General features: G+C 39.6%; 1 pseudogene; it reads left to right on the top strand.

Moving 5' to 3' along the window:
• Positions 1–12466: 12466 nt before the first annotated feature.
• Positions 12467–19168, top strand: LOC141258459 (serine/threonine-protein kinase SBK1-like; annotated as a pseudogene).
• Positions 19169–22132: the final 2964 nt, after the last annotated feature.

The raw sequence follows: 22132 nt of genomic DNA on the forward strand, positions 1-22132 counted from the left end.
ATTGGTTTTAACGGTGTTCGAAGGTGTTCGACGAACAGTTCGGCGAACACACGGGTGTTCGACGAACCGAACCGAACTCGAACACTACGGGGGTGGCTCAACACTAATTCTTACCTCGTTACCAACACAACAAGGACTTGGTCCTCCTGGATGCGCAAGACACATGAGTGCCTTCTTGCTGCACTACCTGCAACATGACCCTCGGATTGTCAGAATTCAAAGTAATCCCGACTACTGGGTTACCACACTCTTAGATCCCCGGTACAAAAGTAAATTTGCCGAAATAATTCCTGCCATAGAAAGGGATTCACGCATGCAGGAGTATCAGCAGAGGCTGTTGCAGAATCTTACATGTGCTTTTCCACAAAACACCAGTGATGCACATAGTGAATCTCATAGTTCTAACTTGCAAACCGTGGTACTGTCGAGTCTACATCACTCAAACCGTAACAGTAACACAGTATCTGCTGGTAACAGCAATTTTGTGGAATCGTTTCACCACTTTTTTAGACCCTCCTTTGTAAGGCCACAGGAGACAAGAAGTCTGACACATAGTCAACGCCTAGAGAGGATGGTACAGGAGTATCTCCAAGTGAACATTGAAGCTATGACTGTGTCACTGGACCCTTGTTCATTTTGGGCTTCCAATCTGGAAAAATGTCTGGAGCTCGCCACTCACGTCTTGGAGATCTTGTCATGCCCTGCAGCCAGCGCTCTCTCTGAACGTGTGTTCAGCGCTGCTGGTGGTGTGCTGACAGATAAGTGCACGCGGCTGTCGACTGAGAATGTAGACAGACTCAAGTTCATAAAGATGAACAAATCATGGATCAGCAAGGACTTTTCTATCCCTGTGTCATCCTGGGGAGACTAAAAGCTTGAGGATTTGGTTAAATCACCTCACCAACCGTTTTAAGCAACTCTGGGGCAATTTTTGCCACTTAAGTGGTGTCTGTGCCACAATTTTTGGAAAAAATGGAGACTCTTTTTGGAGTCCCCTTGCTGTGTTTTACTTGACGTTGGCATCGTCAATTCCAGGTGTGTTGGGTCGCGCCCCCCCTTTTAACTATAAGAAACTACATACACTATGGCTTGAGGTAACACAGATGGTTGAGTCTGAAGAGCTGTTTACTCAGAGGTCTGCTCCAAAGCTTCAGTGTCTGCTAGTCAGCGTAGAAGTTTTAACTGCATCTAGCCTAGTCAATATTTTGGGAGAAGTAGCCCTGCTGCGAAGCAAGCTGCATCGTCTGTGTATCTAATAAGAATTTTTAAATGCATCTTGCCTAGGCAGACTGTGGGGACCCCCAACCAAACCCAGACGCTTAGCCCCTCTACCGCCCCCCTAACCACCCCCCTTTCCTTGACAATACAATAATGTAACTCTTACAACTGGATGGGTGAGGATCGGTCACAGCTTTATTAACTCTTTATACTCATTCCATTAGAAAGGCATTTTATTTCTAAAATAATTCAGCTTGTTGCAGCATGCCCTGCGTCTCCACACCGACAAGTTTGCCAAATAGTGTAACTCTCCAACATGTCCTTTCTATTTCCAGGCTACGGAGGATCCTGCGTTCTCGTATGCAGGACTCTGACCCCCATCCATCACTCTTAACGCTTGTTCCACTCCATCCTGGAGTCCTGACAGGAATATGTCCAGTCCAATATCCATTAAGTGAACACGGTCGGGCCGTATGAGGCCTGCTTTATCTCCTTCCAGTTGTCGGTGTTGTATCACTACACCGCCTCTGTCTCTTCTAAATTTTGCCATCCGAATATTTATTACCCACCTTGTCCGTTCGATGGCCGTGATGTCTCGCGCACCTGGCCATACCGCTATCGGCACAATCTCTGAACAAACTATAGTTAGTTTTGTGAAAAATTCTCTGAAGTGCTCAGTGTCTAGTTTCATTATTGCCATTAGTTATGCGCTCTTGTTATGACCTAGGTCGTTTCCCCCGGCCTGTATAACTAAGATGACCGGACCTCTTGCCTCTCTCCCTACCTTGATTACCTCCATTAGTACCTGTGGCCATAGAAGGCCTCTAATACCTCTTCAGTTGAAATATGTGTTATGAAACTATAATTTCCTCCCGCCTGGGCGGACTTTTGCCCTTTTTTCTGCCCAATATATATACGAGTGGCCTATCACCCACACTATTGGCTTAGCATCACCTGTAAAAGAAACAAACCACGTTAGGATAATAAGTCCGGTCTTTTGTAACTCGCCAAACACGTGGATCGCCATCTCCCTATCCTCTGAACTTCCGTTTCAGACAGTCCTGCTCTTGCTGCTTCCGTGGCGACGCCTATGCGGAATGAGTGTGTCCCGTAATCTTTGGGGTGGTTCCCTGACGATGTTATGCATTTATTAAATATAGCTTGGACTGGTATCTTGATAATGGCGTTCCATCAATGTGTGATAAGAAGAAATTACTTTGTGAGCTGATGGTTATATATGTTTTTATTATTGTTACCCGACTCAGTGTACCGTTTGTGGGTTGTAGAAGTACCCAAGTGCCCCTGTCCGCTGGAATCGTTTTCGATTGACGTATGCGTAGACGTATTGCATTATTGGCTATGACTACGTCCTGGTGTAATAAGCCTCCACTGGTGGTAATTTTGGATTGAGGGACTAATTCGCTTATGCATAGCGCCCCGAAGAAGGTGATTGCAAATGCAGTAGACAGTAGTGTTGCTTCAAATTGTGAGCGTCATGTTAATGGTGTTAGGGATATGATGTGAGAAATCAGTTTTAGAGACACGGGACGGGACGTCTACACTCCTGACTTGGCTGACCCCTTTTCCACCATTTTATGGATTGTCTGATGATGAATCTCTTGTCACATCTCCCCAATTCAGTAGTTGGAAGTGAAATGCTACTCCAGTCAGACACCGCTGCGCTGACGCCCCTGATATGCCCCTCATCATTAGCTGGTGGAGAAATTCTATGGTGACTTGTAATCTGGCTTGTTCACATTGGTCAACCCGTCTGCCTGCTAATAGTCGTGTCCACTCTTCCCATGCCTTACCGTATGCTTGACACGTCGACTGGGCAACTGACGCTCTGATTAATAGCATCAACTATTCGCCACTAGATCCCATAGGGAGGATGGGCAACTGTTGCCCGATGGGTGGGCGTTGGGGAGGAGCTCTGTGAAAATCTGCCAATTGAATTGTGATAAAGCGTTAGCAGCAGCTTTAGACCCCTCAGCATCGTGACTAGCGTGGACCCATACATTGTGTTTTAGGCACAGGAATGCTAGCCGGCGTAGTAGGCCTAGCACTGGGAGAGACGATGATGCCATATTATTAATTCAGTGCACTAGGCTGGTGTTTTTTTGTTATGAAGCGTATATAGCCAGGAGCGCGCCCCATATTTCTATTGCTACCACTATTGGGAAGAAAAAATTTTTTCCGGACTAGATGCAGCTAAAAATTATTATTAATTTCAAATCTGGTGGAGCTTGGTATAGATGGCCTAATACAATGAGTACCACACACTGCTACTATGCCCAAAATTATTTTCCAGGCAAGATGCAGCTAAAAATTATTATTAATTTCAAAGCTGGTGGAGCTTGGTATAGATGGCCTAATACAATGAGTACAACACACTGCTACTAAGTCCAAAATTATTTTCCGGGCAAGATGCAGCTAAAAATTATTTTGAATTTGCATCCTGGTGGAGGTTAGTATAGATGGGCTAATAGAACAAGTCCCACACACTGCTACAAGCCAAAGCCCAAATATTTTTTCAGAGCTAGATGCAGCTAAAAATTACTTTGAATTTGCAACCTGGTGGATTTTAGTATAGATGGACTAATAGAACAAGTCCCACACACTGCTACAAGCCGAAGCTCAAATATTTTTTCAGAGCTAGATGCAGATAAAAATTATTTTGAATTTGCAAACTGGTGGAGGTTAGTATAGATGGACTAATAGAACAAGTCCCACACACTGCTAGAAGCTGAAGCCCAAATATTTTTTCAGCGATAGATGCAGATAAAAATTATTTTGAATTTGCAACCTGGTGGAGGTTAGTATAGATGGACTAATAGAACAAGTCCCACACACTGCTACAAGCCGAAGCCCAAATATTTTTTCAGAGCTAGATGCAGATAAAAATTAATTTGAACTTGCAACCTGGTGGAGGTTAGTATAGATGGACTAATAGAAGAAGTCCCACACACTGAAATAAGCCGAAGCCCAAATATTTTTTCAGAGCTAGATGCAGATAAAAATTATATTGAATTTGCAACCTGGTGGAGGTTAGTATAGATGGACTAATAGAACAAGTCCCACACACTGCTACAAGCCGAAGCCCAAATATTTTTTCAGAGCTAGATGCAGATAAAAATAATATTGAATTTGCAACTTGGTGGAGGTTAGTATAGATGGACTAATAGAACAAGTCCTACACACTGCTAGAAGCCCAAATATTTTTTCAGATCTAGATGGAGATGAAAATTATTTTGAATTTGCAACCTGGTGGAGGTTAGTATAGATGGACTAATAGAACAAGTCCCACACACTGCTACAAGCCGAAGCCCAAATATTTTTTCAGAGCTAGATGCAGATAAAAATTAATTTGAACTTGCAACCTGGTGGAGGTTAGTATAGATGGACTAATAGAAGAAGTCCCACACACTGCTAGAAGCTGAAGCCCAAATATTTTTTCAGCGATAGATGCAGATAAAAATTATTTTGAATTTGCAACCTGGTGGAGGTTAGTATAGATGGACTAATAGAACAAGTCCCACACACTGCTACAAGCCGAAGCCCAAATATTTTTTCAGAGCTAGATGCAGATAAAAATTAATTTGAACTTGCAACCTGGTGGAGGTTAATATAGATGGACTACTAGAACAAGTACTTCACACTGCTACAAGCCGAAGCCCAAATATTTTTTCAGAGCTAGATGCAGCTAAAAATTACTTTGAATTTGCAACCTGGTGGATTTTAGTATAGATGGACTAATAGAACAAGTCCCACACACTGCTACAAGCCGAAGCCCAAATATTTTTTCAGAGCTAGATGCAGATAAAAATTAATTTGAACTTGCAACCTGGTGGAGGTTAGTATAGATGGACTAATAGAACAAGTCCCACACACTGCTACAAGCCGAAGCCCAAATATTTTTTCAGAGCTAGATGCAGAGAAAAATTATATTGAATTTGCAACCTGGTTGAGGTTAGTATAGATGGACTAATAGAACAAGTCCTACACACTGCTAGAAGCCCAAATATTTTTTCAGAGCTAGGTGGAGATGAAAATTATTTTGAATTTGCAACCTGGTGGAGGTTAGTATAGATGGACTAATAGAACAAATCCCACACACTGCTACAAGCCGAAGCCCAAATATTTTTTCAGAGGTAGATGCAGATAAAAATTATTTTGAATTTGCAACCTGGTGGAGGTTAGTATAGATGGACTAATAGAATGATGCTATGCCCAAAAGGTTTTACTTCACTAGGTGCAGTAAAAAAATTTGTATTCTATACACAGGTGGTGTAGCTTGCAACACAGGTAGGCTACTCCACTGACTAACACACACTGCAAGAGGCCAAAAAGGATTTGCTTTGCTCGATTTAGCCAAATGCTGTGAAAAAAACTTTCACAGCACTGGCACAGACCTGCCTGGCAAAAAGTGATACGAACTGATGTAACCTAGCCCTCAAAAGGACTGCAATTACAATTTGTCTTTACTCCCAACCTATCTATTTAAGAGCACAGACCTGCTTGATAAAATTGATAGGAACTTATGTAACCTAGCCCTCAAAAGGACTGCAATTACAATTAGTCTTTACTCCCAACCTATCTATTTAAGAGCACAGACCTGCCTGATAAAAGTCTTAGGAAATGATGTAACCTAGTCCTCAAGAGGACTGCAATCATAACTATTCCCTACTCCCAAGCTATGTGTAGATTTGTGCGAAAATTGGCTTGAAATTAACACTGAAAGTATAGCGCACACAGCAACAGCGGTGCCGTCTAACACGCCGCTGCAGCAGTGAGAAAATGGTGGCAACGGGGAAAATGGCTGGGTCTTATAGGGCAAGGACATGTGAAATACACTGCCAATGACACATGCCCTTGCTTGTGTGAAAAAAAGCAGTTCACTCCGTATGTGCGCTGCTGATAGGCTGACAGATTGCACCTCCCCACTGTAAATGCGGGAAAGAGAAAAAAAATGGAGATCTTCATTATTTCTGCAGAGATCCATCCCCTGCCTCTCCCCCCGCCCCGCTGTACACTCAAACTGCGTATTAACATTAATTTTCAGCATTACTGAGAAAAAATCCAGTTATGCTTTTGGTGCACGAACAGTTATCGAACATAACCTCGAACAGCCGAATTTTTTTCAAATCGTTCGCGTTCGCTGAACGGCACGAACACCGCCCAAAACAGCTCGAATTTGATATTGGCGAACAGTTCGAGTCGAACACCGCTCATCTCTAGTCTTGTTGAATTATTCCTGAATACTTCTTTGTGAAGATAGGACCTCTCAGACCAAGCCATAAGAAAAGCGACACAACATTTTTTGGAGCAGAACCCAGCTAATCATCAACATCACCAGAATCCCAACCCAGGTAAGACTACTCTTCAAAAGTATATCCACTGGGGTTATTGATTAATTGTTTGGGTCTCCTTGCCATATCCCATCTTTATTGGCACAATGGACCACTATGCACTTACTCAGGATTTGGCAACAGCAGGCACCTTGCATCATATCATACAAAGTGAGGTAAGTAAGGCCGGCTCCATATGTTCTCCTACAATGTACAAATATTTAATTTCTGAAACACCAGAGGCAGGAGATACACAACAACAGTCAGAGGTAAAGCTAGATACCCCTGTATATGGTAGCCACTTAGCCAACTAAAGTGTATGGGGGGTGCTTGGGAATGCATTAAACCTTTCCATAGGTGGAAGCAGTTTCCATAACAATGCACTGTTTGAAGCCTCATGACCATCACAGCAGCAGTTTTATCCACTATAACATCCGCTGTCCCAACAACAGCAACAGGTTCAATGTTTAGTATTTTTGCTTTGGATAAAGAACTACACAAATAAAACTAAATCTCATGAAACTGATTTGTTTTCTGCAGGTTGGAATTCCTGAGGACGCAGTGAAGAGGTGCGCCAAACAGATATCATCAGCTCTGGACTATATGCATGGTAGAGGGTTGGTTCACAGGGAGCTGAAGCCGGACAACGTGTAGCTCATGGAGTAAGAGTATTACCAAATCAAATTGAGTGATTTTGGTTTGATCAAACCTATGGGACACTATGTGTCATCCATCTCAAATATCATTCCGTACATGTCGTGTGACTTGAAAGTGACTAGCCCAGGGGGATGGGGATGACTCGGTACCCGGGCCTTTAGCCTGGCCTTAGGGATGTCGCGGTGGTCTGCTCCCGGGCCCATACCCTGGGGTCACTCTTTAAAAAGGTGCTGATAGATGTTAAATTGTAAAAGAGTTCGTGACGCCACCTGTGGCTTCTGGTGAGGATCACCAGGGCTGCACAGTCCACTGAGGCCAGTTATGGGCAGGTTGATGGTATAGCTCCCCACAGGTGGAGCTAGGCCTCAGGGCAGTGTATGGATGGGGAATGTAGGACAGACGAGACCCAGCCGGGTCAGAGCAAGAACAGGCACAGACACAATAGTCACTTCAGTACCTTTTACTGATGGAAATTCAGGCACTTCCCGGAGCACTGTAGGGTGAAGGATGCATGCCCTGATCCTCCTCAATGAGTGGGTTTTGGGCCTCCTGTCTCTTGCCTCTGCGTAGTAAGTTTCTGACCTGCCTGGAGCTAGGCCAAACTTTGTCTCTGTCCTGCGCTGGCTGACCTTGTGGTAGGGCCTTTTCTTGGATTACAAGCTCCTGACTTACGGGGCCTATGTGTCTCCTGGCTCTGGTACGTATCAGCAATTTAGCGATCCTGGGACTTATAGTTCTCCAGGGATTCCGTTTATATCTTACTGGGTCGTGGAGTTCCCGGTAAGCTTCGGACACGGTGTCCGGTAACTGCTTCTTTGGGGTGAGCTAGTTAAGCTCTTCTGCCCCCCTATGAACTAACTCTGTACTCACATTCGGCCTACTCGGGCCCTCACTAGGCTACTCACACTAGGGGCAACTTGCCGCACTTCACCGATCTTATGGTGCCGGCACACCTAAAGCTCACCTCTCTGAGCTTCACGGAGTCTTGATCTGGATAAGCTCCACTGCAGGATAGCAATTGCAGGAGCTGGAACAGGCTTTTGTCCTCTGAGGTAACTCTTCTCAGACTGTACTGGACTAAAGTCCAGACTTCATTTCTCCCCCTTTTTGTTGGCAGATGTTGTCGAGAGAAGCAATATACATGTTTGACAATCTCCTTGCTCATTGTCCCTTTTCTCGGCAGTCAGTTCTCTCTATCTTCAATTACCTTAATTTTCCCAGGAAAATAAAGGTCTTTGAGAATGGAACAAACTTGGCAGTTGAGGAAGAGGTGGTCAGTTCAAGATATTTGGAAAAACCTCCTTGCTGAGTTCCTTCAAAAACTGTGTGCAAGTATTAGTACCTAGAAGAACTGATGAAGCCAAAGGGCGGTCACCAAATATTGATGCAATTTAGATTTGTTTTGTTCATTCAGTTTGTATTTTTTTAATTGATAAAAAATAAATAATTAACACTTCTGTTTTGGGAAACTTCTTACTTTGCGGCATTTTTTTCACACCTTTCTTAACCGTTTCCACAATACTGTATATCTAACCCCTTTAATATATAATGGGCTACAAGCTGGGGGTTTTCTTTTTCCATATTTGCAATATTGCAAAAACCTTAAGTAACCTTTAACAGAGGCAAGTTGTGGCTGAGAAATATTGTTTAAAATATCTGGGGATCAAGGTTTCACTCTGTCTGAGGACATTATTAGGTTCATTATTAGGTTTAGTATATGGTCACTGGTAAAAAAAAATAATAATAATAATAAAAAAAAAAAAGAAAAAAGGTAGAAGAAAAGCATAAATGTGGAAAAAAAAAGAAACTTTCCATATTGGGTAGAATTGTATCAATCACTATCTGCCTTCTCCCCCTCATTCTATACACTATCTTGTATTCCCCAAACTGGTCCCTAGAAAATTCTACAATATTTTGCATTATTATTTATAGAATTAGAATTTAATCTTCATTCTCTGCTATCTTCCCTTCCATACTGACAGCGCCCAGTGGATTTGTGTGGGATGGTGGTACCGGATATGTTTGGTTACTTTAAAGTTCCGCACCTGAAGCACCCGGTACATTAAGATGGGCAATGTATCAAAGCCAGAATCGCCTAATTTACCAAATATTAAAGATTAGAACTTTTTTTTGCAGTAAAATGGATAAATGTTTGACTGGAAGATGGATTGGATTTGGCATACGATATGACCAATTTTATCAATATGAAAGGAATTTGAATTTTCTCCTACCTGATGCAATATCAATCTTAAAGACCTCAATAAACTTCAACATTCAACTTCAACAAAACTCTACATTTTGGGAAAATAACCAACCCAACCCCTCACTATAAGTCATTTTAAAAGTTAACATTTTAAAAATATATATATAATTATATGTTAATATATATTGTTTTGTTTAAATTGTGTGTTTTATTTTTATTTCAAAATTATCAAAGGCCTCTTTATATGAAAAATGTATCTATTTGATTGTGTTCATATTAAAATAATTGTTTATAAAGTTCTTTGAGCCTGTTTCTTTCAGCAAAACAAATTTAGGGACAAAATTCTACTGTAGGCGATTTGATCCCAGCAAAAATGGAGGAGTGCGCTTCGCAGGTGTAGGAGATTACTTATGTTTTTAAACACTGACTACATGTATGCACCTCTTCATTGTCATCCATGATGTACCTTTGTTTCCTGAGGTGATAGCACAGAATGGATCAACTGGTTTATTACCAACTGACCAATTACACAAGAAAGGTTCTTGCTCCTGTACAGCTGAATAGCTCCGGCACCCCTCTGACGATCAGCTGATGCCAGAACTAAAGATTTCTTCAATTCTTTGCTTTAGCAGCCTCTGGTCATCTACTGGTATGGAAATTAACCATGTGAACATATGTCATGTGATCATCTGATGGACTATCCATGTGCTTTGGATATGCCCATAGTGGAAATAACTTTGTTCAGGGCACATCTTAACCAAAGCAGATATTCTGTGTTTGTGCCTGTTGGTCGGTGTGAAACTTGTGGTATACAAACTTATATCTGTCTATCTATCTATTTATTTATCTATAAAAACAGAAGCAGCACCAAATATTAGAATTGGTAAATATGGCAAGTACTTGGTGTACAAAATGTATGAATATATACAGTAAAGGGATATATTTTTACTGTATATATTCATACAATTTGTACACCATTTTGTACACCAAGTACTTTCCATATTTGCCAACTCTAACAGTCACTTCTCTTTTAGACCCTAGTAACCTTCAAGGACAAAGACTTTGCTTGTTCGCATCTCTATACTCTCATATGGTCCCAAAAAGTTGGGTATGCGCACATATACATACACACAAGGTGTAACAACAATATAGTCCTTCCTGGTCTGAACTCTGGTACCGATGCATTCCAGGTAAAAACCCAGTCCACCACCAAGTCAGGCACTCCGGACCATACATTTTCACGGTACACCCTTTCTCTCACTATTAGGTCTTCATTCACTATTCTCTTCAACAAGGGAATATATACATCCAAAATCCTACCATCCAGGAAATTATAAACTGATCCTTATATTGAGACTAGCTCTGCATCCCACTTGAATAATCATTTTTCCCTAGTTCCTATCTCATCTGCATTAATATAAGCAAGTTTCCCTTTTCATGATTCAGCTCTCCACCAGCCTCATAAAGATACTGATAACACTCAACCCACACCCTTGTTCAGAATTATAATATATAACTAACTTACCTCTCCTCTCTCCTAGGGAACACCCGTTACCTTGTACCATACCCCTCCTGTTCACTGTACAATAGGATCATCACCCTAAACCCCGAATATTTATGTTACTTTGTTTTTTTCTACTTTTAGTACATCTATTAATTGCTTATTTTTATCAATTATTTATTAATAAAATCTATTTAATTTTATTTATCATCCTAATTCTCCAAGTCTACTCATCCTGCGCAATTATATATATATATTTATATATATTATTACTAGTTTACTAAAAACCAATGCCTTAGATATCATTAGGACACCTAGTGGTCACTGTCCCAATTTGGAGCAGGATTATAGACCTCCTACCAGCGCTTCTGTAAACCTCAGAATTAGCTTATAATCAATAAATATTATCCTTGGACAGTCCTGTCCTGAATCATTATCCATCATGTGCTTCATGTCTTCTCTCAAGGGATGTTTGCTGTACAGGATGTGCACCACCAACACAGGAGTAATGCCAGGGCACGGCCCCTTCAGAACTCATGAAATAATCAGCAAAGGTTTTCCTCAAACACACACACCTGTAATGTTGGGACGTCCAGGACCTCAGTTGATTACTGTATCAAAAGCTGAGTACAATGTCTCCACATCTACTTCAGGCCTGTAGTCCCTAACATGATTGTGAAGAGCACAGCAAGCTTTGACATCAGAATCAACTGTCACAATATCCAACTGGACGGCCATGTTTAAGATGCTCCACTGACTGAAGATTCCAAAGTTATTCTCCACAACTCTTCATGCCCGGCTCAGCCAAAAGTTAAAAATCCTCTTCTTGGCATTCAGTTCCCTTCATGGGTATGGCCGCAGCAGGTTTGTCATCAGGGGGAAGGCAGCCTTTCCTCAGCAGATATCGCCTCCCTCATGATGGTATCTTTAAAGGTCAAATGTGGCCGAAGGATTTCCTACCAAATTGTCAAAGGCATTGATGGGAAGCTGGCAAAATGATACAAAATTATCAGGATATCTGCAAAAGAAAATTTAATTAAAATGAAAAACGTCACATTGTGTTCAAAGAAAGGTAAAAAAAAAAAAAACCTGAGCAATTCAGGGAACAGATTACTAAAGTGTCCCTTTTCAATACGCTTCTCAAGTAAGAGGTGAGCCCAGAAGCGACAACTACAAGGTGCTTGTAACTGGTTAAAAATATAATATTTGATTATTTATATAGATAATATAAATATATTTTATATATATATATATATATATATATATATATATATATTATATATTATATGTTCATACTAATAGAATAACTTACTTCTTATAGCATAATAATTCTTAGAATGAGAATTAGCAAGCGGAGTAGAATGCTTTTTGGTTGTATGGTTGTATTGCCAGTATCCTGGAAGCCATTGAAGCAAGATGTCTGCAAATAGGAAATTATTATTATTATTATTTTTCCTTTCCAGAAACCAACTTTTAGCTGGCTTCATTTAAAATGAACATACAAAAAGAGAATGCATAAAAAACACATTAAAAACAATTATGGAAAAAACGCAAGTAAAAACGCAGGTGACCTGACAGTGACCTCAGGTGAAGACTTCATTGCAGATTTCACCTGCTTGAAAGCCTGAGCAAACACTGAGCTAATCCTGGTCGTGTGCACAGACCCTTAGTAATTATGCAAAAAATTGATTTTTAAAAGAGAAACATAATTATTTTCTTCCATATTAGAGTAACGTCACTTCTGTCTCAATCTTATATTGCAGTATATATACCGTATTTTCTATCATCACAAACATTTGTTCCCAATAACTCCGGACCCGCGGACAGCTCCACAGCACGTGTGTGTTGTCGGCCTCTTTCTCACCACACGTAAAACAAGTTTTAATCTAAATAAGTTGTCCCGTATGTGGGGTAAGAAATGTAAATGATGTGCAACCCCAATTCCAAAACAGTTGGGACGATGTGTAACAAGAATGCGATGATTTGGAAATCTCAGACATCTTTTGTTCACAAAATTATGAAACAAAAAAATCTGACAATGGAGTAAGGGTCTGCTGGCTCAGAGGTCAATGATGGGATAACCTGACCAAAGCTTCATGATGAGCGATAGGTTCCTGGACCCAGAGGTCTTCATCATACATCTTGGAGGAAATTATATTGGGAAAATGGGGAACATTAGATTTGCCGTTCCTGATGAAGAGAAGTTTGCTGGATGTCAGGAGGTTGTTTCCTCAGTGTTAAAATAGTTTTCTCTGAAATAATTTTAGATCATTGTGGGTAATGTCTGCGGAGTTAAAATTTAAAAGCGTTTAAAGTATTTGTAAATTTAATTAATACCGTGGACAAACTCTTATCCACCATCATATTGTCGGTTGTTTTTCAAATTTTGATTCCTTTAATTTCTGTAAGTAGTGAGTTATGTAATATCATAATGGAGAACTTACTGCTGAGATCTCCACAGATCTGTCACACTGTGCCATCTTATTCTCAGCCTCCAAGAGCCCATCTACGTACCACCCACAATGGCTGCGTAGACTCCCACTCAGAAGTAACTTACAGGTTTATATCCATATCCTAACATTTTCTCTATTGTCTTAACCACTTTTTACCTCACCTGTCTATTTTTCCTTCAGTCCACAGAGAAGGTTTCCTACCTGGATCCTCCATAACACCCCTCCCCCGTCCCTAGGAAGGTAACTGTTTTTCCATCCACAGTTCCACAGGCAATCACTAGTGCATCTGAGGTTCTTATCTTTTATTTTTTTCTCTCCTTTTTTCTCTTCCAGGGGATGACCACATTCTAAGTCATGTTATACCCATTGGAAAACTGAGAACCATTCTATATACTAAATCAAAAGCTACAAGGAAATCATTTACTCCCTGCCTACAATGATTTTCATCTTTTAAATCCCCTGATCTTATCCGCACACCATCTTTTATCTCTAATAATTGTTTTAACTGAACCAATAAAATTCTTTGTTTTTATTCACTACTGTACCGTTCTAATTATTATTACCATTACCTTGGTTTTTTAACTATCCCATTGATATCACCCCTTTTCCCCCAACGTCTCCAGCACAAGTTGCTTATTTTATTAAATTTTAATTTATTTCTATTAATTTTTATTTAACAAAAAAAAAGTAAAAAACAATTAATGATATAAATGTACAGGATGGACACTTGGCTTCCAGGGAGAAGGAGACACCTGAGGCTATGGGAAACACATGATTGTACTAATGAGCTGCACAAAAACCATTGACCACATAGGAGCGGCAACGATGGGCTAATGTGATGCTAATGGCTACAAGTGAAGCCCCTCTGAGAACATCCACATATAATTCTAGGAGCTGTAGATGTATGGTGGTCTCCACAGGTGATCTGTTCTGAGGGAAAGTCCTCTGGTATGGAGATAATTGGTAAGAGACTGCTCCTAATTGTTAGCACATCTGTCATAGAGAAAAAGTTAAATAGAGACAAGGTCAAATACTGTGATGCCCCCATACACATTAGATAAAGGTCAGACAAACAATCTGAGATTGATACGAGAAATTAGTTATTAATAAGGCAATAACTCCATGATAATGACCATATTAATATTGGCCAGACTCTTTTTCATCAAGAGCAGATTCATGTAAGATGAAGCTTAGTCAGGTGGTCGGCAGAGAAGACTGCTGGTCCAGCTCACATTTGATCTATCCATGAAAATCAGACATGGGATTGATGCCCAGGTGCCCATTACAGGCTATGGTGCTCTTCACATACCATTTTTTTGTGGAAAAACAGCACAGAAAACTAATTTGTGACATCTCCATTTTTGATCTGTGTTGCAGATAAAAACTCGCTTTTTCAAGAGTAAGGGTCCATAAAAAAATAACCTAAAAGAATGGATAGCACATGAACACCATACAAGCGCTGTGTTTAGATTTTTTTGCAAAAGAAAAAAAAAATTGTAAAAATCAGATTGAGCGCTTCAGTGAAAAACATGCATTTTTTTATTGAGAATAAAATCAGAAAATGCAAAATAGGATTTCCTGGAAATAGTTTGAGTTTGCGCAGGTAATGTATTATTGTAGCAGACAAGGTGCTGACATTTTACAAATCTCACCCAGATGCTCCCTAAATATTCAAAGTGAAATCTGCCATGGAGTTTGGATTTTTAGATAAATTCTGGCAGATATTAATTAGTATAAAAGAGGAAGAAATAATCTCAAATCAAATCTGAAAAAATTTTTTTTATTTAAAGTGAATTATTTCTTTGCCTCCTACATAGCTAAACAATTCAGAGCAGATTTGATTTGATAACTTTACTGTAGATTTTTTCAAATTAGGAGCAAAAAATTCTTAAAAATCTGTCAATTACGAGGTACATGAGAACTTCAGTAACTCTGATTCAGATATATGCAGAATGAAATGTTTAATCTCAACGATAATGAGTGACCGTAATCTGTGCGGTGGAAAAGAATGAACATTTTTAATCCTCCAAAACACTGGTCCCGCGAGTTGGATTTTCTCGGCAGATGATCAGATCTAATGCCAGAAAAAAAATGTACCCCAAACACATCACAGAATTTATCAGCCAATCACTGAACAATGGTTTATTGCACCATTTTCATCTAATATGTATGGGGCCTTTACCCTTAGTTCTATTAACAGCTTTACTATAGAACATATAGACAATTCTGTTATTTCCATTTAATTATAATGTCAGTGGGGACAAGACTATTCTACAAGTTATGTTAAATCAGTTTCTGGCCATAAACACTGGATAAAAGAACCGTGCATGACAAATGTATATTTATATAAAAACATGGGTCCAGTTTCTCTTTTGGTGAAAGCAGCAGGAAGTCGGGAAGGTGAGATGTGACCATAGGGGGTAGAATAAATTCACAACTGATTACATTAGCAATTTACTAGAAATACTAACAATACTAAGGTGGGCGCCTCCCAGATACCATTGTGGCACCACATAGTCTATTAAATAACAATTAGGTTTTCATGAACGTCCAACATCTAGGAGTCACTTTAATCTGTAATTCAAAGGAGGTTTTTGACATCCAATTGGCTAAGGAGAAGGATTGACCTCAATGTCAGGTAGCTACTTCCCTATAAAGCTTAGAACTTCATGGGTCTTGTTGAATTATTCCTGAGAACATCTTTGTGAAGATAGGACCTCTCAGACCAAGCCTTAAGAAAGCGACACTCAACATTTTTTGGAGCAGAACCCAGCTAATCATCAACATCAACAGAATCCCAACCCAGGTAAGACTACTCTTCAATAGTATATCCACTGGGGTTATTTATTATTTGTTTGGGTCTTCTTGCCATATGACCATTAAACAATCATTTCTCTTTCTAGTCACATTTCACCAGGCAGAGAGTCTAATTTTCATGTGTGTTTTAATGACAAAAAATCTAAAAATAATCTCTAGATACAAACACTTCTGTATTATTGTAGAACCGTTTAGAATTATCATAATTTTGTCTATCTGATTACAATGTCTTCATGGAAAGGTTGATTACAACCAATGTGCCCACCAAGATACCTTTTACAAGGGTTGTCAGCTATCCTATATCGTACTGGCACATCTTTGTTTAGGATGGGTTTCTAAATTATGATTGAGCTTAATTATGATAAATGCCCACAGAACCCATGAATATGATCACTACAAGATGTTTCATTAATCATATTCCTTATATTTTCTTCTAGAGTCATACACAGTTTGTTGTTTAGCTCAAGAATCAACAACTTCCAAGCAGCAATGGCCGCCTCCCAGATCTTTTGGATTCAGGAGATTTCAGAATGCTACAACGTAATCAAGAAACTGGGCCAAGGATCATATGGAAAAGTTCTACAGGCACAGAACAAATTGACAGGTATGTGAAGAAGGCAAAAACAAAGATGGTCATTTACCTGAATTGATTAAATAAAAGTGGTAAATTATGTAACAAAATGTGAAAATGATTTTAGTCGGCCATAGAGATGAGATATTTATCTGTAAGCCATTGGAAAATCGAGATTATTTTAGTAATGTCAACTCATACACATAGGTGTAAAGTCATCCAAGCCTGCCAAATTTGGTGGGTCTTGATCACTATCTTATGTGTATGAGGGGCGCCTAACTCTTTCCAGACATGTTGGGTTATCAAAGGATCATATGAAAATGAAGGTTGGGAAAAAGAAGTTTTGTTCAAATAAGCGTTGGGTCAATAGCTGTTTATCTTCATTTTCACCATATTCAGCTGGATCTGCCAATGGTCTGCAGACAAATATCCATGTGTTTGGCCAACTTTACTCTGTTAGGTCATAAAAATGTCCATCTAAAAATATCTATAAATTGCACCATTGATTATCTTAATAATAGGGGTTTCAGAACATCATCCCTAGCTTTACATCAAAGGGCTTGTGCCCTATATCATGACCAAAAAACTCAATATAAGCATTTCCAAAAGCTGAGAACACTGAGTTAGCGATATCATAAAACAAATAGTTTATTTAATGCTATTAAAAATATAGCATATACCCATTATACGGTGCTCCAGCAGACCTTCAGCCTGGACCCTTTCTTACTTTTGGGTGGATGCAATACCTTTGCTTATAGGTGCTCAGTGGTCTTTATCTTCAGCCTTTTTACTGGGTTTCTAAATTATATCACTTCACATTTGTTACATGTATGTAATTGAATATGCAATATTTTTAATAGCATTAAGTAAACTATAGATTTTATGATACCTCTAACTCAGGGTTCTCTGTCTTTGTAAAAACCATGGATTATCTGTCTGACAGAAGATATCAGGAGACAAAAGAATGAAGCAGTTAAAGTTCAATCTCAAATAACTTTTTTCTCATTGGAGATAAATGGCCGCAAAACCACTAACAATTTTACTATGGTAATATCAGTTAGTAAAATAAATAAATAAATTTGGTATCTAACTGTTTTAAATCCAAGCTGCCCCCAAATTTAGCAAAGACAGGCCTCCTCATAGATATGAGATTGAGGATTAGGCACTGATATCCACCAGCACACATCCCATGCCAGTGGTGATAATTATGTGCTTGAATATAAAGTTTCTATGTGAGATCTTGGAGGTTTTTATAAACATTCTTTTGTTTTGTTTCTTTTTATAGGAGAACCAGTGGCTGTGAAACTCCTGAAGAAGGACAGAACTCTTCTGAAAACCTTTCTGAAGGAGCTGTCTTTGTCAATCAGTCTCTCTGACCACCCTCATATTATTAAGACATATCCCATCTTTATTGGCACAATGGACCACTATGCACTTACTCAGGAGTTGGCAATGGCAGGCACCTTGCATCATATCATACAAAGTGAGGTAAGTAAGGCCGGCTTCATATGTTCTCCTACAATGTACAAATATTTAATTTCTGAAACACCAGAAACAGGAGATACACATGAACAGTCAGAGGAAAAGCTAGATACCCCTGTATATGGTAGCCAGTTAGCTAACTATTACCTATGGGGGTCTTTGGGAATACATCAAACATTTCCATAGGTGGAAGCGGGTTCCATAACAATGCACTGTTTGAAGCCTCATGACCATCGCAGCAGCAGTTTTATCCACTATACCATCCACTGTCCCAACAACAGCAACATCTTCAATGTTTAGTATTTTTGCTTTGGATAAAGAACTACACAAATAAAACTAAATCTCATAAAACTGATCTGTTTTCTGCAGGTTGGAATTCCTGAGGACGCAGTGAAGAGGTGTGCCAAACAGATATCCTCAGCTCTGGACTATATGCATGGTAGAGGGTTGGTTCACAGGGACCTGAAGCCAGACAACGTGTTGCTCATGGACAAAGACTGCTACCAAATCAAATTGAGTGATTTTGGTTTGACCCAACCTATGGGAAACTATGTGTCGTCCATGTCCCACATAATACCGTACATGTCTCCAGAGCTGTGTGATTTGAAATGAGGAGAATATTTGATCTTGAGCCCTACTATAGATGTCTGGGCTTTTGGGGTTCTTCTCTTTGTTGTTTTGACTGGATTCTTCCCATGGATTGAAGCAACAGAATCTGACACCATGTATCAAGTCTACATCAACTGGAGACAAAGTGCAGACTTCACTTCTCCCCCTTTTTGTTGGCAGATGTTGTCGAGAGAAGCCATATACATGTTTGACAATCTCTTTGCTCAATGTCCCTTTTCTCGTCAGTCAGTTCTCTCTATCTTCAATTACCTTAATTTTCCCTGGAAAATAAAGGTCTTTGAGTATTAAATAAACTTGGCAGTTGAGGAAGAGGTGGTCAATTCAAGATATTTGGAAAAACCTCCCATAAAAGTTCCTTCAATAACTGTGTGCAGGTATTCGTACCTAGAAGAACTGATGAAGTCAAAGGGCGGTCACCAAATATTGATGCAATTTAGATTTGTTTTGTTTATTCAGTTTGTATTTTATTTATTTATAAATAATAAATGATTAAAACTTCTGTTTTTGGAAACCTCTTACTTTGCCAAATTTTTTTCACACCTGCCTAAATGTTTCCACAATACTGTATATCTAACCTACAAGCTTGGGTTTTTTTTTCCCATATTTTTTGCAATATTGCAAAAACCTTTAGTAACCTTTAACAGTGGCAAGTTGTGGCTGAGAAATTTTGTTAAAAATATCTGGGGATCAATGTTTCACCCTGTGTTGAGGACATTATTAGGTTAAATATATGGTCACTGGTAAAAAAATAATAATAAAATAAAAAGAAAAAGGTAGAAGAAAAGCGTAAATGAGGAAAAAAAAAGAAACTTTCCATGTTGGGAAGAATTGTATCAATCACTATCTGCCTTCCCCCCCTCATTCTATACACTATATTTTATTCCCCAAAATGGTCTCTATAATTAATCAATCAAGATATTGAAGAATTTTCTAGAGTTAGAATTTAATCTTCATTCTCTGCTATCTTCCCTTCCATACTTAAAGCGCCCAGTGGATTTGTGTGGGATGGTGGAACCGAATATGTTTAGTTATTTTCTAGTACTGCACCTGAAGCCCCCGGTACATTAAGATGGCCAATGTATCAGAGCCAGAATTTCTTACTTTTTTTGCAGTAAAGTGGAAAAATGTTTGACTGGAAGATGGATTGGATTTGGCATACGATATGACAAATTTTATCAATATGACGAGAGTTTGAATTTTCTCCTACCTGATGCAATATCAATCTTAAAGACCTCAATAAAGTTCAACATTCAACTTCAACCACATCAACTAAACTCTACATTATGGGAAAATAACTAGTGATGAGCGAGAATCGTAATATTCGTAATCGCTATACTCGTAACGAGTACTTTGCAACTATTGCGTATTCGTTCCGAATAGCAAGTACAATGTATGCCAATGGGAAATGCGAATAATTTTCTGCTGAACCCTACAAAAGTGTCTGGGGGCCTGAGGAAAAGGCTGAAATGGATGGGAAAGTGATGAAACAGAACGGGAAGCTGCCTGCATGCATTTCTGACTCACATATGGTTTCTGGGAATAAGTTTGTTGCAGTATTATGCCACTTTTACAGACACATAAGAACAACTTCCAAACCTAACCTAAATTGCATTTAACAAGCCAAAAAGGTAAAGAAACAGTTTTTCCTGCGTAATCACTTGTATATAAGGCTAAATAAACCAGAGAAACCCAACAAAAATCCCTTTTAGCGTTTGTTGACACATACTATTGTGGCTTTTTTTCGCCTTTTACAATTGGGAGGGACCTGACTTATACATTTTGTAGGTCCCTCTGTCATACATCATTTTTAGTTTGCTATTCCCCAGCATTTTACAAGCACAGTTAGAACGTACCAGTAGGTATGTTAGGTCAAAGATTAAGAGGCCCCAGGTGGCTCTGTAACATGTGTTTTAGAGGGACAGCTGTTAATTAGACATTTGTCCGATCCCTCCATCACTGATACTCAGATAGTAGAATACATATTCCATAGCATTTTACAATGTGCCCATTTTATTGTTGGGCTTGTCCCTCCTCCTCCTCCTCCTACTCATCCTCTTCCTCCACCACCATGTGATACTGCAGCCCTAAATTCAAATGTTCAGAGGGCCTGCAGTAGGCAGGAAAGCGGAGTTTTGTGAGAGCCCTCGCTTGGCCCTATAACATGCATTTGGAAGCGTGCTCCTTTCCAAATTTTGGAGGTACCTCTTGTGTATATTTGAGAGTGCCCTTACTTATTCATATTGTAGGGCCTTCACTCTATTATTAAACTCATTTAAGGGCAGAGATAACAGAGAAAAAGGCCAAGAGACATGGAGTACTAGAAGGTAGCAGTGAGTGCGGCCTGCGATCCTCAGGTGTGGCTTAACTCTGTGAACTGGAAAAATAAAGCTGCACTAGTCAACTGGATGACGAGCTCAAATATATCACGTGTGCAAGTCAATGGACAAAGGATATATGGTGCCCCCCTCCAGGTTGGGTTGGAGAAGTTTTTCCAAATGGCTCAGAGATTTTGATTGTCAATATTCCCCAGATTATATAGGAAGAGAAGACTTTTTGATATTGTACTACTTGGTCCAGTGCAGAATGTGCAACGTATTTCCAAAAATTACTCCTGGGGGGTTTGTCATAGGTGCAGAAAGATTCCATGACAAGGGCCTCCCTTGACAAACATTATCTACGATCGGGTCATCAACAGTCAGTGTAGATTTCTATTGAATATGTATCCCCTATCTTAGTGACAATGTGGCACAAGCCAGGCATGTTTTTTCGCCAAAAAGGGTGACTGACCGTACATTTCTATTGAATATGTATCCCCTATATGAGTCACAATGTGGCACAACCTGTGACAAGGGCCTCCAATGACAAATATTAGTTTGGAAGGACCACTTTACAATGTGCATAGGGTTTGTAAAAATTAGCCCTATGGGCTGAGTCATGGTTGATGCAGGAAGCCACCATCCCAAGGGCCTCCAATCACAAATAGTAGTTAGATTGGAGTAGGAGTACTGTCCTAGTTTGTCCACAGCACAATGTGCATAGGGTTTGTAAAAATTAGCCCTAATGACTGAGTCATGGTTGACACAGGAAGCCAACATCCCAAGGGCCTCTAATCACAAATAGTAGTTAGGCTGGAGTAGGAATACTGTCCTGGTTTGTCCACTGCACAATCTGCATAGGATTTGTAAAAATTAGCCCTATGGGCTGAGTCATGGTTGACGAAGGAAGGAAATGGGTTTTTATGGGAAGGGGGTG

The sequence above is a fragment of the Phyllobates terribilis genome, unplaced genomic scaffold (assembly GCF_046119375.1).
Source record: "Phyllobates terribilis strain yellow unplaced genomic scaffold, ASM4611937v1 Scaffold_3__8_contigs__length_932513732, whole genome shotgun sequence".
Classification (NCBI taxonomy): Eukaryota; Metazoa; Chordata; class Amphibia; order Anura; family Dendrobatidae; genus Phyllobates; species Phyllobates terribilis.